Source organism: Leuresthes tenuis, unplaced genomic scaffold, assembly GCF_036924035.1.
Source record: "Leuresthes tenuis unplaced genomic scaffold, fLeuTen1.0.hap1 SCAF_2, whole genome shotgun sequence".
NCBI lineage: Eukaryota > Metazoa > Chordata > Actinopteri > Atheriniformes > Atherinopsidae > Leuresthes > Leuresthes tenuis.
In genome coordinates, this window is record NW_027325356.1 from 36,552,914 (window position 1) to 36,571,274 (window position 18,361).

Genomic DNA, 18,361 nt, shown 5'->3' on the forward strand with positions numbered 1-18,361 from the left:
TTTATGCCTCTCACGGACTTTTATGATACAAAGCCGCAGCCCACTGAGACTGCTGTTGACTATTGGATTCGGCTCAACAAAGCCATTGACACTGCTGTGGATGGATTAAAGGGACAAGGAAAAACTCTCGACAATCCTTCTCGTGAAGTGACAGTCATGTTTATCACTCACTGCCCGGATACTGAGTTGTCCCTAGTCTTTGGCTGCAAGCCCCTGGAGGAGTGGACTGCCACTGATGTTCAGGTGAGGTTGGATGAACACCACCGGAAGAAGCGCCTCCACCCAGCTGGAAGCCTGCAACCCAGCCAGGCTGTGAACGTTTTGCAGTGCCATGCCCAGTCAGCAGGGGGGGGGGGCTGTCCCTCAACTGGTTGCAGCCAGCAGTACGTTGCAGTCTGAGGGGCAGTCGCTTGAACATGTCATCACTCTCCTTGAGTGGTTGCTGCAGCGAGAGACTTCCCAGCATTCCAGGTCGCCAAGGTCGGGTGCTGGTGGCCGCGGCAGGTCTCGAGGCCCGTGTTCCATTTGTGTGGGTGATGACCATGACACTATGTCTCACTGCAGGAGAGAGCGGCTTTGTTTTCGCTGCTATGCTACTGGACATCAGGCTGTGACTTGTCAGAGTGCTCCTTCCTCTGACTTACCTGCTTCTCAGCAACAGGAAAACTAGTTGGCCCACATGAGCAGGGGAGTAGTGTAGGGCCAGATGACATGTCCCCACAAGAGCCTGATGATGTTGATCTTGAGTCAGTATACTCGCAGTGCTGCTTCTTAGCAGGTGATAACTCCACTGTGATTATTCAAAATACACAAAGACTGTCTGCAACTGATGACCTCTTTCACACTGCTGTGATGATCCAAGATACTGTAAAACTTCAAGCCATGCTTGACAGCGGCTCTATGGCCTGTTCCTTGAGCTCTCGTGCACTCTCTCTACTGAAGCAGAGCAATGTTGTTTCCCCTGACTCTATTTCCCCCACTTCAGTTGTCCTTGTCGGGTGTGGAGGTTCAAAAACAAACCCCGTTAGTGTGTGTGAGTTGCAGATGAAGGTGTTTGGGTGGAGCTTCTCTGTTCCAACACTCATTGTGGAGGGCCAAAGTGATGATCTCATTCTTGGCAGCAATGTCATGAAACACCTCATTCGGGTGCTGAAGCACTATGGAGGCTTAGGGAGGGGAGTGTCTCCTGCTGATCAGATTCCAGTGGAGGAGGAGGGCCTGCTGCAGCTGTTGGACACTGTGGAGACATGGAGAGGGGATGAGTGTCCTGATAAGGTGGGCACTGTTAAGCTCAAACATGCAGTGACCCTGGAGCCCTTGACCGAACATCTGATTTGGGGTCGCCTACCTGCTCATCTACATCTCTCAGCCGGCAGCACAGTGGTTGTGGAGCCAAGTGAAGCAAGAACAGTGCCACGTTCAGTGATGGTGGGCCGTGTTGTGACACCACTGTGCGGCGATGGATGGGTTCCAGTGAGGGTCATTAAACCCTCCACAAGACCAGTGACTTTGAGACGCAACTGCAAGATTGCTGACGTGTCACCATGTGTGGCACTGGAAGACTTTGACACTGACTACCTCTATGTAACTGACTCACCTGATGAAGTGCAATGTACTGTGACAAAGACGGCTGACAATTCTGACACAGCCAGTGAGAAGAGCTTGACTGTTGACTCGGACTGTACTGCTCGACCGACTCTTAGTCCCACCCTCTCTGACCTGGGACTGCAGGACATTGACATTGATGCAACTCACCTGTCCCCCTTCTGGAAGGCGGAGCTGGTTGACCTGCTGGCTAAGTACGAGTCCATCTTCTCTCGCCACAGGCTGGACTGTGGTAAAGCCAGAGACTTTGTTCACCGCATCCGACTGAGTGACAGCAAGCCCTTCAGACTTCCCTATCGGCGACTGTCCCCGTCTCACTATGAGAAACTGAGGGTGGCTCTGAATGAGATGGAGGAGCGTGACATCATAAGGAAGTCTACAAGTGAATACGCATCACCTCTTGTTCTGGTTTGGAAGAAGAATGGCGACCTGCGACTCTGCACTGATTTTCGGTGGTTGAACGCGCGAACCTTCCATGACGCGCACCCCTTGCCTCATCAGGCTGACGCCCTGGCTGCCCTGGGGGGGAATGCGTTCTTCTCGACCATGGATCTGATCTCTGGGTACTACAACGTGGAGGTCCACGAGGAGGACAAAAGGTTCACAGCGTTCACCTCTCCATTTGGGCTATATGAATATAACCGGCTCCCGCAAGGACTTTGCAACAGCCCAGCCACATTCATGAGGATGATGATGGCCATATTCGGTGATCAGAACTTTCTGAGCCTCTTGTGTTATCTCGATGACATCCTTGTGTTTGTCCCCACTGAACAGCTGGCGTTGCAGAGGTTGGAGATGGTGTTCGAGAGGTTAAAGGAGCACAACTTGAAGCTGGCCCCCAAAAAGTGTCATTTCATGAGGCCTTCAGTGAAGTTTCTGGGGCATGTTGTAACAAAAGAGGGGATTTCAACTGACCCGGAGAAAGTGAAAGCAGTTGTTGCACTACAGGAGAAGGATTTAATGGTGGAGGGCACTAACATCCCCGCTCCCACCAAGATCAGATCCTTCCTTGGGATGGTTGGGTTTTATCAGCATTTTTTCGAGGGGTACTCTGGTATTAGCAAACCTTTGTTCGCATTGACGTCTGGTGTGAAAAGACTGCAACGTACCAAGGGTAAGAAGATCAAGCTTATGTATCGGGACCTCTCTTCTGCTGATTGGACTCCTGCATGCAGTGAGGCCTTCAGGAAGCTAAAACAGGCTTTGCTGGACAACGTCACTCTTGCTCACCCCGACTTCAGTAAGCCTTTTCTCCTGTCAGTTGATGCCTCCTCCAATGGCCTTGGGGCAGTGCTCTCTCAGCTGGCTGATGGGGCCAGTGTTGCAAGGCCCATCGCCTTTGCCAGCAAGTCGCTGAATTATGCCCAGTCTCGCTACCCAGCGCACAAGCTGGAATTCCTCGCACTTAAGTGGGCTGTGTGTGACAAGTTCAGCCACTGGCTGAGAGGCCAGCAATTCACTGTCTGGACCGACAATAACCCGCTCACTTACATTCTCAGTAAACCAAAGCTGGACGCTTGTGAGCAGAGGTGGGTCTCGAAACTGGCCCCGTATGACTTTGACATCAGGTACATTCCTGGTCCTAAAAATGTGGTGGCAGATGCCCTCAGCCGTGAGCCTTTTGTGCACCCCAGTGTTCTCCATCGACTCACAACAGTCCCCTATGGTGCCCTTCTGGAAGAAGCGAATGCCCTAAAACCTGACTGTGTGCAGGATGCTTTTCGGTTGTCCTGTGATTCTCTCAACCACCTGCAGTACCAGCCCTTGACTGTGGCCTTCAACAGTGCAGCGGCAGTGTCTCAGCATTCACCTATCTCCTCAAAGGCAGTATCTGCTGTTCTGGAGCATTCCCTAGGAAGAGACTGCTTGCCCTCGCATGCGTTCTGCTTGCCGCAGCTCACTCAATCTCTTCTGCCTTCTGAGCTGTCTGATTTCCGTCCGTTGCCCAAGGACAAACTGACATCGTTGCAACGTGTTGATCCATGCTTGGGTCGGGTGCTTTACTTTGTGGAACGCCAGAGACGGCCGTCGAGACGAGAACGCCCACATGAACCAGCTGGAGCCTTGCAGCTTCTCCGACATTGGGAACAACTTACCATCAAAGCCGGTGTTCTGTATCGCACTTCAAAGGATGTTGTGACAAAGAGAAAGACTTACCGGTATGTCGTGCCCACTCACCTAAAAGATATGGTCCTGAGAGGGATTCATGATGAGGCAGGTCACCAAGGGCAGAGGAGGACGCTCTACTTGGCTAGACAGCGGTTCTACTGGATCGGGATGGAAAAGGTTCAAATGCCCGAACATACACCATCAACAGAGGGAGCGGAGGTGTTCCGCTGTAAGACGGTGTGAATGGCCGACCATAGTTTGCAAAAAGCGGGTGAGAAAAGGTGCGAATGTACAACCATACATGATCAAAACAGGGAGCGGAGGTGTTTGGCTGCGACAAGGTGTGAATGTCCACCCATAATTAATGAAAAGCGGACAACAAGTAGGTTCTAATGCTCAACCAAACATCATCAAAAGCAGGAGTGAATGTGTTCGGCTAGAAGGAGGTTTGAATGCCCGACCATAGTTTGTAAAAAGCAGGTAAGAAAAGGTTAGAATGCCCGAACATACACCATCAAAAGAGGGAGCGGAGGTGTTCCGCTGTAAGAAGGTGTGAATGTCCGACCGTAGTTGGTAAAAAGCGGGTAAAAAAAGGTTAAAATACCCAACTGTACACAATCAATAGCGGGAGTGTAGTTGTTCGGCTAATAAAAGGTGTGAAAGTCCGACCATGGTTTGTAAAAAGCGGGTAAGAAAAGGTGCGAATGCCCGACAATGTATGATCAAAAGAGGGAGCGGAGGTGTTCAGCTGCAAGAAGGTGTGAATGTCCATCAATAATTGCTAGAAAACATGAAAGAAAATTTTCGAATATCAAACCACACATGATCATAAGCGGGAGAGGAAGTGTTCAGCTGTAAGAAGGTGTGAATGTCCAACCATAATTACTGAAAAATGGGTAAGACGAGGTGCCAATGCCCGAACATACACAATCAAAAGAGGGAGTGGAGGTGTTCCGCTGTAAGAAGGTGTGAATGTCCGACCATAGTTGGTAAAAACTGGGTAAGAAAAGGTTAAAATACCCGACTGTACACACTCAATAGGGGAGCGGAGTTGTTCGGCTACTAAAACGTGTGAAAGTCAATCCATGGTTTGTAAAAAGCAGGGAAGAAAAGGCTCGAAAGCCCGACTATACACAATCAAAAGCGGTAGCGGAGGTGTTCAGCTGCAAGAAGGTCTGAATGTCCACCCATAATTACTGAAAAATGGGTAAGAAAAGGTGCGAATGCCCAACCATACATCATCAAAAGCAGGAGTGGATCTGTTCGGCTATAAGAAGGTTTGAATGTCCGACTATAGTTTGTAAAAAGCGGGTAAGGAAAGGTTCGAATGCCCGAAGATACACCATCAAAAGAGGGAGTGGAAGAGCTCCGCTGTAAGACGGTATGAATATCCATCAATAATTGCTAGGTGTGAATGTCAGATCATAATTTGTAAAAAGCGGGTAAGAAAAGGTGAGAATGCCCAACCATAAATTATCAAAAGCGGCAGCAGAGATGTTCGGCTGGTATTTATCAATGTCTAGATAGATTTAAACAAAAAAACAACATTGTACTTTGCAGTAAAAGAAAGAGCAAATCAGAAGTTTTAGGAATCCGAAAATAAGCTTCTTTTCATCCGTTCTGCATGATTTGCGATTTTATGTATAAAATGAATTCCTTCACTCAAACCAAGTGAAAACTGTTTTGTCCTTCATATTTACCATGTTTAGAAAGATTTCAACAAAAAAAACAACATTGGACTTTGCAGTAAAAGAAAGAGCAACACTGAAGGATCAGGAATCCGAGAATAAGCTTATTTTCATACGTTCTGCATGATTTGGGATTTTGCTATAAAATGAATTCCTTCACTCAAACTATATTAAAACTGTTTTGTCCTTCATATTTACCATGTTTAGATAGATTTAAACAAAAAAAACAACATTGGACTTTGCAATAAAAGAAAGAGCAAATCTAAAGCTTCAGGAATCCGAGAATAAGCTTACTTTCATGAGTTCTGCATGATTTGGGATTTTACTATAAAATGAATTCGTTCACTCAAACAAAGTGAAAACTGCTTTGTCCTTCATATTTATCAATGTCTAGATCGACTTCAACAAAGAACAACATTGGATTTTACAGTAGAAGAAAGAGCAAATCAGAAGTTTTAGGAATCCGAAAATAAGCTTCTTTTCATCCGTTCTGCATGATTTGCGATTTTATGTATAAAATGAATTCCTTCACTCAAACCAAGTGAAAACTGTTTTGTCCTTCATATTTACCATGTTTAGAAAGATTTCAACAAAAAAAACAACATTGGACTTTGCAGTAAAAGAAAGAGCAACACTGAAGGATCAGGAATCCGAGAATAAGCTTATTTTCATACGTTCTGCATGATTTGGGATTTTGCTATAAAATGAATTCCTTCACTCAAACTATGTTAAAACTGCTTTGTCTCTCATATTTATCAATGTTTAGATAGATTTAAACAAAAAAAACAACATTGGACTTTTCAGTAAAAGAAAGAACATATCAAAAGTTTCAGGAATCCGAGAATATGCTTATTTTCATACGTTCTGCAGGATTTGGGATTTTATGTATAAAATGAATTCCTTCACTCAAACAAAGTTAAAACTGCTTTGTCCTTCATATTCATCAATGTCTAGATCGACTTCAACAAAGAACAACATTGGATTTTGCAGTAGATGAAAGAGCAACACTGAAGGATCAGGAATCCGAGAATAAGCTTCTTTTCATACGTTCTTTATGATTTGGGATTTTATGTATAAAATTAATTCCTTCACATATGATCATGTGCGGTTTGATATTCGAATGTTTTCTAGCAATTATTGATAGACATTGATGGACATCCAGACCTTCTTGCAGCTGAACACCCCCGCTCCAGCTTTTGATGGTGTATAGTCAGGCTTTCGAGCCTTTTCTTCCCCGGTTTTTACAAATTATTGTTGGACATTCAGACCTTCTTTCAGCCGAAAACCTCCGCTCCCTCTTTTGATCATACATTGTCGGGCATTCACACTTTTTTTTACCCGCTTTTTACAAACCATGGTCGGACTTTTACACCTTTTTGTAGCAAAACAACTCCGCTCGCACTATTGATTGTGTGCAGTCGGGTATTTTATCCATTTCTTACCTGCTTTTTACCAACTATGGTCGGACATTCACACCTTCTTACAGCGGAACACCTCCGCTCCCTCTTTTGATGGTGTATGTTCGGGCATTCGAACCTTTTCTTACCCGCTTTTTACAAACTATGGTCGGACATTCAAACCTTGTAGCCGAACACATCCACTCCCGCTTATGCTCATATGCGGTTTGATATTCGAAAATTTTCTTTCATGTTTTCTATCAATTATTGATGGACATTCAGACCTTCTTGCAGCTGAACACCACTTCTACTGCTTTTGATGATGTATGGTCCGGCATTGTACTCTTTTCTAACACATTTTTCAGCAATTATGGTCGGACATTCACACCTACTCACAGCCGAACACTTCCGCTCCCGCATTTGATGGTGTATAGTCGGGCATTCTCACACTTTCTCATCAGCTTTTTGCATATTATGATCTGACATTCACACCTTCTTGCAGCCAAACACCTCTGATCTCGCTTTTGATGATGTAAGGTTGGGTATTCAGACCTTGCTTAACCTGCTTTTCACCAAATATAGTGGGACATTCACACCTTCTTGCAGCCGAACACTTCCGCTCCACCTTTTAGTGCTCTATCACACCTTTTTTTTCACCGCATTTTATAGATTATGGTTGGAAATTCTCAACCACTCTCATCCGAAGACCTCTCCTCCTGCTTTTGTTAATATATTTGAACTTTATTCGGACTTTCACACCTACTTGCAGCCGAACACCACCTCTCTCGCTTTTGATGATGTATGGACCGGCATTCTTACTTTTTCTAACACATTTTTCAGCAATCATGGTCGGAGATTCACACCTACTCATAAGCGTGTTGATAGTGTATGTTCGGGCATTCGAAACTTTTCTTACCCGTCTTTTACAAACATTGCATGGACATTCAAACCTTCTTGTAGCCGAACACATCCACTCCTGCTTTTGATGATGTATGGTTGGGCATTCGCACCTTTTTTGTACCCTTTTTTCAGGAATTATGGGTGGACATTCAGACCTTCTTGCAGCTGAACACCTCCTCTCCCACTTATGATCATGTGCGGTTTGATTTTCGAAAATTTTCCTTCATGTTTTCTAGCAATTATTGATGGACATTCAAACCTTCTTGCAGCTGAACACCTCCGCTCCCGCTTTTGATCATACATTGTCGGGCATTCGCACCTTGCCTTAGCCGCTTTTTACACACTTTAGTCGGACATTCACACCTACTCATAGCCAAACACTTCCGCTCCCGCATTTGATGGTGTATAGTCCGGAATTCTCACCCTTTCTCATCAGCTTTTTGCAAATTATGATCTGACATTCACATCTACTTGCAGTCGAACAGCTCTGCTCCCGCTTTTGATTATGTTTGGTTGGATATTCGAGCCTTTTTTTAACGGCTTTTTACAAACTTTGGTTGGACGTTCACACCTTCTTGCAGCCGAACATCTCCGCTTCCGCTTTTGATGGTATATATTCGGGCATTCGCACCTTTTCTTACCCGCTTTTTATAAACCATGGTCGGAGTTTCACACCTTCTTGTAGCCGAACAACTCCGCTCCCGCTATTGATTGTGTGCAGTCGGGTATTTTCACCTTTTCTTACCCGCTTTTTACCAACTATGGTCGGACATTCACGCCTTCTTACAGCGGAAAACCTCTGCTCCCTCTTTTGATGGTGTATGTTCGGGCATTCGAACCTTTTCTTACCCGCTTTTTACAAACTATGGTCGGACATTCAAACCTTCTTGTAGCCGAACACATCCACTCCTGCTTTTGATGATGTATGGTTGGGCATTCGAACCTACTTGTTGCCCGCTTTTCAGTAATTATGGGTGGACATTCACACCTTCTTGCAGCTGAACACCTCCTCTCCCGCTTATGATCATGTGCGGTTTGATATTCGAAAATTCTCTTTCATGTTTTCTAGCAATTATTGATGGACATCCAGACCTTCTTGCAGCTGAACACCTCCGCTCCAGTTGTTGATGGTGTATAGTCGGGCTTTCGAGCCTTTTCTTCCCCGGTTTTTACAAATTATGGTTGACATTCGGACCTTTCAGCCGAAAACCTCCGCTCCCTCTTTTGATCATACATTGTCGGGCATTCGCACCTTTTCTTACCCGCTTTTTACAAACCATGGTTGGATTTTCACACCATTTAGTAGCCGAAAAACTCCACTCTCGCTATTCATTGTGTACAGTCGGGTATTTTAATCTTTTCTTACCCGTTTTTGGTCGGACATTCACACCTTACAGCGGAACACCTCCGCTCCCTCCTTTGATGGTGTATGTTCGGGCATTCGAACCTTTTCTTACCCGCTTTTTACAAACTATGGTCAGACATTCAAACCTTCTTGTAGCCGAACACATCCACTCCTGCTTTTGATGATGTATGGTTGGGCATTCAAACCTACTTGTTGCCCACTTTTCATTAATTATGGGTGGACATTCACACCTTGTCGCAGCCAAACACCTCCGCTCCCTGTTTTAATCATGTATGGTTTGACATTTGCACCTTTTCTCACCCGCTTTTTACTATGGTCGGCCATTCACAGCTTCCTCTCCACCATACTTGTATGGTGGGATATTCACACCTACTTGCATCCGAAGACCTCCGCCCCCACTTTTGTTGATATTTAGTCGGTCATTCGCACCTTACCCGTTTTTGGCAAACTATGGCCTTCTTGCAGCCAAACACCTCTGATCTTGCTTTTGATGATGTAAGGTTGGGCATTCAGACCTTGCTTCACCTGCTTTTCACCAAATATAGTCGGACATTCACATCTTCTTGCAGCCGAACACTTCCGCTCCACCTTTTACTGTTCTATGGGGTATTCACACCTTTTTTTTCACCGCTATTTATAGATTATGGTTGGAAATTCTCACCCACTCTCATCCGAAGACCTCTCCTCCTGCTTTTGTTAATATATAATCGGGCATTTGAACCTTTTCTTACCCGCTTTTTACAAATTATGGTCAAACATTCACACCTACTTGCAGCCGAATACTTCCGCGCCACCTTTTAGTGATGTATGGTTGGCATTTGCACCTTTTCTTACCCTCTTTTTGTACTGATTCCTGAAGATTAAGTTGTTCTTTCTCAAACTACAAACTTTTTTTTAATTGTTGAAACTTGATTTGAAGTGGATAAATAAGGAGGACAAACAGTTTTAAGTCAGGCTGATAGAAGGAATTAATTTTATAGCAAAATCTGTATTTCGTCATATGTCGAGAGATGCTTATTGCTGAAGAAGTTCTTTCTCATTCTACAAAGTACAACGTTGTTTATAGTTGAAACTTGATTAGACATGAATAAATATGAAGGACAAGGCAGTCTTTACTTGGTTTGAGTTAAGGAATTCGTTTTATAGGAGAATCCGAATTCGTGCATAACTCGTAAAATAGAGCTTATTTTCGGATTCCTGAAGAATGAGTCTGGTTCTTTCTCATAATACAAAGTTTGTTGTTTATTGTTGAAACTTCATCAGAAGTGAAGAAATAAGGACAAACCAATTTAAGTCAGTTTGATAGAAGGATTTCATTTTATAGCAAAATCTGTATTCCTTCATATCTCCTCGAGAGAAGCTTATTGCTGAAAATTAGGTCTGGTTCTTTTTCATACTACAAAATACAGTGTTGTTTATTGTTGAAACTAGATTAGAAGTAGATAAATATGAAGGACAAAGCAGTTTGAACTTGGTTTGAGAGAAGGAATTAATTTTATTGCAAAATCCGAATTCATGCATAACTCGTCAAATAGATTTTGACGAGTTATAAAATAGATTTTTATATGACTCGGGAGTAACAAGTTTTCTCAGTGAGTGATTCGTTCATTTTCATGCAGTACCCTTCCTCACCACATGGCAGGCGGCAGCTTCATAAGCTCAGTCAGCAGGACAGGAAACAATATTGATTCGTTCACGACTCAACTCCTCGGGTGACGGGTCCTCGCACAGGAAGCAGTATTGATTCGTTCATGACTCAACTCCTCGGCTGACGGGTCCTCGCACAGGAAACAGTATTGATTCGTTTACGACTCAACTCCTTGGGTCTTCGTTCATTTGTCACGTTTCAAATTCTACGTTTCATTTGATAGGCTGAAGAGCAGTAGGCACAATAGTTCGTTCACAAACCGGATCACTAATCTCATAGACTATTCTACCATCAACAACTTGGAAACCACAATCGACTCTCTAGATGCAGAAAAAGCATTTGATGGAGTGAACTGGAAATTTTTATTCGCAGCATTAAACAAATTCGGGTTTGGGTCACACTTCATCAACTGGATAAGGATATTATATAGCTCCCCAAATGCAAGTGTCAGGACAAATGATCAAACTTCTCCAAGCTTCAGTCTGCAGAGAGGTACAAGACAGGGTTGCCCACTTTCTCCCTCACTTTTTGCTATTTTCATCAAACCTTTAGCAGCTTCTATCAGACAAGATAGAAATATTAAAGGCATCCAATCCCAAAATATTGAGCATAAAATCAGTCTTTATGCTGATGATGTATTACTTTTCCTTCAGAACTCACAGACGTCTCTCACTCACACGATCACACTCATAAATAAATTCTCAGCACTTTCTGACTACTCTATCAACTGGCCTAAGACCACAGTTCTGCCCATTAACTGTAGAGTCCAGAATATACCTGTGATCACTTTACAGTCAGGAAATATTAGATATTTAAGCATAAACATTTCCTCCAGGCTCTCAGAGCTAACAAAGCTAAATTATGTGCAATTATTAAAGACAGTAGAGGACGATCTCTCTCGTTGGAAGTCCTTACCTATATCACTTATGGGGAGAGTTACAACCATTAAAATGATGATACTACCAAAAGTTAACTATTTGTTCTCAATGATCCCCATAAAACCATCTGCTACTTGGTTTAAGTCACTAGATTCATGCATCTCCAAATTTCTGTGGAAAAACAAACCACCACGTATTAGTTTAAAAACCCTACAGAAGACCAAGGACAGTGGTGGATTAGATTTACCTAATTTTCAGCACTATTCCTTAGCCAATAGGTTACAATATATATCAAAATGGTTTAAACCTTGTTGTTGTCACAGTTCCCAGAGACGTTGTAATCGTTGAGGATTCTATATTCACCCCCTCATTAGAGGCTGTGTTGCAGATTGATGACACTGAATCTTCTTCTCTGTTCATTGCTTGCATCATTCCCACTATCGTAAGTGTTCGTGGCATTGTTAGCCTCTTCTTCTGGATCTTGATATCGAACATCCTTTTGTATTTTTGGTTTGTCAGTCCTTTCTCTTCGTTCACCGGAGTCTTCGTCTCTTTGTCCTTGAGTTTGGTGATTTTTTCTTCTTTTGATGCCTTGACACAGTGTGACAGGTGATACCACGTGGGAGATCCTTTAACTTGGACTGCTGTCCCTGTGCTGCGAAATGGCTGTGCTGCTCAAATGGTCTCTCCTTCATCATATACACAGTTATTTATACATCACCTTCCACCATGAAGCGTTGTCCCTTTTTGTTTCTCTCTTTGTTCTTAAAATGCTGTTATGCATGTCTAAACCAATCCATTAAATTAGATCATTTTGGCAGTAAAGCGATCTACAATGTGCTTGGTCGCAAAGCTGCTCATCTGTGGTAAACAGCTCTTCAGAAAGGCATTCTTCAATTGATTTCACAAATTTTATGTAATAATTTTGTAATTTCCTACAAAACGACACTTCTTCTCCCATCTGTCTGAGTATTTAATATTGTCTGGGTCCCGTTAAAACATGTATTTTTCCCATCTAATTCCTTGTTTGCTTTAAAACAAGTATTCCCCATTTTCTATCCCTTCAGTAGCCAACCAGTTTGTATGGAGTACACTGGAGCAACTTGACTGATCAGTAAAACACTGCTTTTGTTGTCACCGCAAGGCTTCCCCCGTCGGTTGTTTCACTGAGACACTACTGAGTAACTACAACTCAACACAGTTTATACACATAACATTCATATACATACATACTAACAAACAAACAAACAATTATTTATCGCAATTTTCTCATCTCTGTTTGAACGTACACCCAGGTAAATATTCCTGTAGTCTTCTCATACCGACCTAAACCCAATCTCTGTGTGGCAATTTTAATTTAAACAAGTTGAACTCTGCCTCTGATCATTTAAAAAAGGTGTGTACCAATATCAACCTTTCTCAGGTAATTACTGATCCTACAAAACCAAACTTAAGAGATCTTTCAAGGTTGTCCCTGATTGGCTCAATCTTAACAAATCAAAGGTAGAAAAGCCGCAGTATCTGAACTTGGTGTTAGTTATCACTGCTCAATAGCCTGTATCAGAATTGCAAAACTGAAAACATTAGGTCCACGCTTGGTATCCAGATCCTGAAACATCTCCATGAGCAGGCTTTTTTTTAACTGATCTGTTGAATAGTTATACTCATGACACTGTTAAAATCCCAGATGAAGATCTAGCACTTGACCATTTTTGTAAATCTTCTAATTCCATAGTTGATAAACACGCCCCTTTTAAAAAGTATAGAACTTAGAACAGGTCTAGTCCCTGGCTTTCGGCAGAACTGTCTTCTTTACTTTTTTTTTTTTTTTTTTTCCCCCTTGTCCTGTTCAGCATTATGGCAGCAGAATTGTAGTCTGAATACCTTTGATGCCAAACAGATTTGCTTTGCCAAGGGAAGTTTTATAAATGTAAAGCTCCCCTTGATGCCCATTTATTCATTTCTGTTTACAATATATGACATGTAATAGAACTGAACCGGACCGGGTGACAAGGAAAGAAGAAGAGGAAAGAAGAGGAAACAGAACAAAAATAGAAACAAAAACCAGACAACCAGCTGCTACACCTGTAAAAAACAAAACAGACAACAATCCATGGCCTCTGAGGGGAATCCAGCCTTAGCGCCACCAGGAGCACCTGAAAGCAGACAAGCAGAGAAAAAACAAACACACAAACAAACAAAAACAAGCACAAGAAGCGGCAATCGCATACAACACAGCTGTGGATATAGATGACCTGAGATGACATGATAATACATCAACTGCTTAGCGACCATGCTACTGGACTAATGAATGTGTGTGTGTGTGTGTGAGAACATGCAACACCCATGGCACAGGACCTACATGATAACCATGCTTAGTTATGGGTGTATAAGCGTACAGGGCCACAATCCACAGCCCCCCCCCAAGCAATCAGAAGCAGGCAGAGAGGGCCACAAGACCCAGGCCACCAGCAGCCCCCACAGAGCACAGAACCCAGGAAGCCCACCGCAGGGGCAACCACGCATCCACCCAGAAGACTGCAGAGGAAGCCCCCGGAAAGAGCCCCCATAAGCATAGGGCAGAGGCCCTCCGGGAGCCAGGGGCAACAGCCCACCGACCCCGCCAGGCCCCTGCCGCCCAGACATGGGCCGTGCACTGGACCCGGGCCCCAGGAGCCCGAGCGCCCCCAAACCCCCCGGCAGAGGCCCCACCAAATACAGCCACACAGTGGGTAAGCGCCTGCCCAAGCGCCCCTGGCCAAGTGCCCTGGGAGTCAAGACGTGCCCACAGGTGGGTGAAGTCGCGAGCAGCGGTGAGAGGCAACGCTGCCCCCCCATCGGGAGCAGCACAGGAAGGCCAGGCGACAGCAAGTCCCAGATCCAGGCCCAATCATTACCACACACACTTTCACGTCCCATACATCCACACGTCCTCCCTCCCTCGACTCCGCTGGGGTGTAGTGCAGCGGGCACACCAGGGGCCAGCAGCCCCCCAGCCACCACAGACCCCGAACCAGCAGAACAATTAATTAATCCTCCTGGCCCCTCCCGCCCCGAGCAGCAACCAGGAAGCAGGGGTGTGCGAAGAAGACCCCTCCCCTCACCCTTCTGGCTCTTCAATATTTTCTAATAGTGAGCAATTAAAATTGAGGGGCAGCCAAACTTGTAGAACTGGGAGCCTACATACCCAAAGAGCCCCGCCCACCAGATGCCACTCAGTGTAACCACCCCCCAAGACCTAATGTGTGTGTGGCAGGCGGCAGCTTCATAAGCTCAGTCAGCAGGACAGGAAACAATATTGATTCGTTCACGACTCAACTCCTCGGGTGACGGGTCCTCGCACAGGAAACAGTATTGATTCTTCAGAAGTGAAGAAATAAGGACAAACCAATTTAAGTCAGTTTGATAGAAGGATTTCATTTTATAGCAAAATCTGTATTCCTTCATATCTCCTCGAGAGAAGCTTATTGCTGAAAATTAGGTCTGGTTCTTTTTCATACTACAAAATACAGTGTTGTTTATTGTTGAAACTAGATTAGAAGTAGATAAATATGAAGGACAAAGCAGTTTGAACTTGGTTTGAGAGAAGGAATTAATTTTATTGCAAAATCCGAATTCATGCATAACTCGTCAAATAGATTTTGACGAGTTATAAAATAGATTTTTATATGACTCGGGAGTAACAAGTTTTCTCAGTGAGTGATTCGTTCATTTTCATGCAGTACCCTTCCTCACCACATGGCAGGCGGCAGCTTCATAAGCTCAGTCAGCAGGACAGGAAACAATATTGATTCGTTCACGACTCAACTCCTCGGGTGACGGGTCCTCGCACAGGAAGCAGTATTGATTCGTTCATGACTCAACTCCTCGGCTGACGGGTCCTCGCACAGGAAACAGTATTGATTCGTTTACGACTCAACTCCTTGGGTATTCGTTCATTTGTCACGTTTCAAATTCTACGTTTCATTTGATAGGCTGAAGAGCAGTAGGCACAACAGTTCGTTCACAAACCAGATCATTAATCTCATAGACTATTCTACCATCAACAACTTGGAAACCACAATCGACTCTCTAGATGCAGAAAAAGCATTTGATGGAGTGAACTGGAAATTTTTATTCGCAGCATTAAACAAATTCGGGTTTGGGTCACACTTCATCAACTGGATAAGGATATTATATAGCTCCCCAAATGCAAGTGTCAGGACAAATGATCAAACTTCTCCAAGCTTCAGTCTGCAGAGAGGTACAAGACAGGGTTGCCCACTTTCTCCCTCACTTTTTGCTATTTTCATCAAACCTTTAGCAGCTTCTATCAGACAAGATAGAAATATTAAAGGCATCCAACCCCAAAATATTGAGCATAAAATAAGTCTTTATGCTGATGATGTATTACTTTTCCTCCAGAACTCACAGACGTCTCTCACTCACACGATCACACTCATAAATAAATTCTCAGCACTTTCTGACTACTCTATCAACTGGTCTAAGACCACAGTTCTGCCCATTAACTATAGGGTCCAGAATATACCTGCGATCACTTTACAGTCAGGAAATATTAGATATTTAGGCATAAACATTTCCTCCAGGCTCTCAGAGCTAACAAAGCTAAATTATGTGCAATTATTAAAAAGAGTAGAGGACGATCTCTCTCGTTGGAAGTCCTTACCTATATCACTTATGGGGAGAGTTACAACCATTAAAATGATGATACTACCAAAAATTAACTATTTGTTCTCAATGATCCCCATAAAACCATCTGCTACTTGGTTTAAGTCACTAGATTCATGCATCTCCAAATTTCTGTGGAAAAACAAACCACCACGTATTAGTTTAAAAACCCTACAGAAGACCAAGGACAGTGGTGGATTAGATTTACCTCATTTTCAGCACTATTCCTTAGCCAATAGGTTACAATATATATCAAAATGATTTAAACCTTGTTGTTGTCACAGTTCCCAGAGACGTTGTAATCGTTGAGGATTCTATATTCACCCCCTCATTAGAGGCACGTGTTGCAGATTGATGACACTGAATCTTCTTCTCTGTTCATTGCTGGCATCATTCCCAGCATCGTAAGTGTTCGTGGCATTGTTAGCCTCTTCTTCTGGATTTTGATATCGAGCATCCTTTTGTATTTCTGTTTTGTCAGTCCTCTCTCGGTTCACCGGAGTCTTCGTCTCTTTGTCCTCGAGTTTGGTGATTTTTTCTTCTTTTGATGCCTTGACACAGTGTGACAGGTGATACCACGTGGGAGATCCTTTAACTTGGACTGCTGTCCCTGTGCTGCGAAATGGCTGTGCTGCTCAAATGGTCTCTCCTTCATCATATACACAGTTATTTATACATCACCTTCCACCATGAAGCGTTGTCCCTTTTTGTTTCTCTCTTTGTTCTTAAAATGCTGTTATGCATGTCTAAACCAATCCATTAAATTAGATCATTTTGGCAGTAAAGCGATCTACAATGTGCTTGGTCGCAAAGCTGCTCATCTGTGGTAAACAGCTCTTCAGAAAGGCATTCTTCAATTGATTTCACTAATTTTATGTAATAATTTTGTGATTTCCTACAAAACTACACTTCTTCTCCCATCTGTCTAAGTATTTAATATTTTCTGGGTCCCGTTAAAACATGTATTTTTCCCATCTAATTCCTTGTTTGCTTTAAAACAAGTATTCCCCATTTTCTATCCCTTCAGTAGCCAACCAGTTTGTATGGAGTACACTGGAGCAACTTGACTGATCAGTAAAACACTGCTTTTGTTGTCACCGCAAGGCTTCCCCCGTCGGTTGTTTCACTGAGACACTACTGAGTAACTACAACTCAACACAGTTTATACACATAACATTCATATACATACTAACAAACAAACAAATAATTATTTATCGCAATTTTCTCATCTCTGTTTGAACATACACCCAGGTAAATATTCCTGTAGTCTTCTCATAACGTCTATGGACCCATTCATTGTTTAACTTCACTGTTTTGCAAATCCTAATTGAATATTACACATTGACATTGAACTTTACTGGATAAGCAGGTCTTCATTGCATTCAGCAGCCTATATGTGAGCATCTATGTGTAAGCTGTTCTTCTTTGCATTTATCAGCAGCAAGCAATTCTTCATTGCACATGCATATGAAAATAGTAAAACAATTCCAATGCGTTAGCGAAACCTTCTATATCAGGAGTGTCCATCATGATGCTGGGAATAGAACATCTTTCCCAGAATAGTTCAACCTTCATTACTCAACTGATCATAACTCCGCAATGAGCACATTTCAAAGTATCATTCCTCTACATGTATTCAAAAATCTATGTGTAAATGTTTAATATTTCTTATATTTGTTGATGTCATTCTGTGTGCATGTGGCCTAAACCCAATCTCTGTGTGGCAATTTTAATTTAAACAAGTTGAACTCTGCCTCTGATCATTTAAAATAGGTGTGTACCAATATCAACCTTTCTCAGGTAATTACTGATCCTACAAAACCAAACTTAAGAGATCCTTCAAGGTTGTCCCTGATTGGCTCAATCTTAACAAATCAAAGGTAGAAAATCTGCAGTATCTGAACTTGGTGTTAGTTATCACTGCTCAATAGCCTGTATCAGAATTGCAAAAATGAAAACATTAGGTACATGCTTGGTATCCAGATCCTGAAACATCTCCATTAGCAGGCTTTTTTTTTTAACTGATCTGTTGAATAGTTATACTCATGACACTGTTAAAATCCCAGATGAAGATCTAGCACTTGACCATTTTTGTGTTCTTT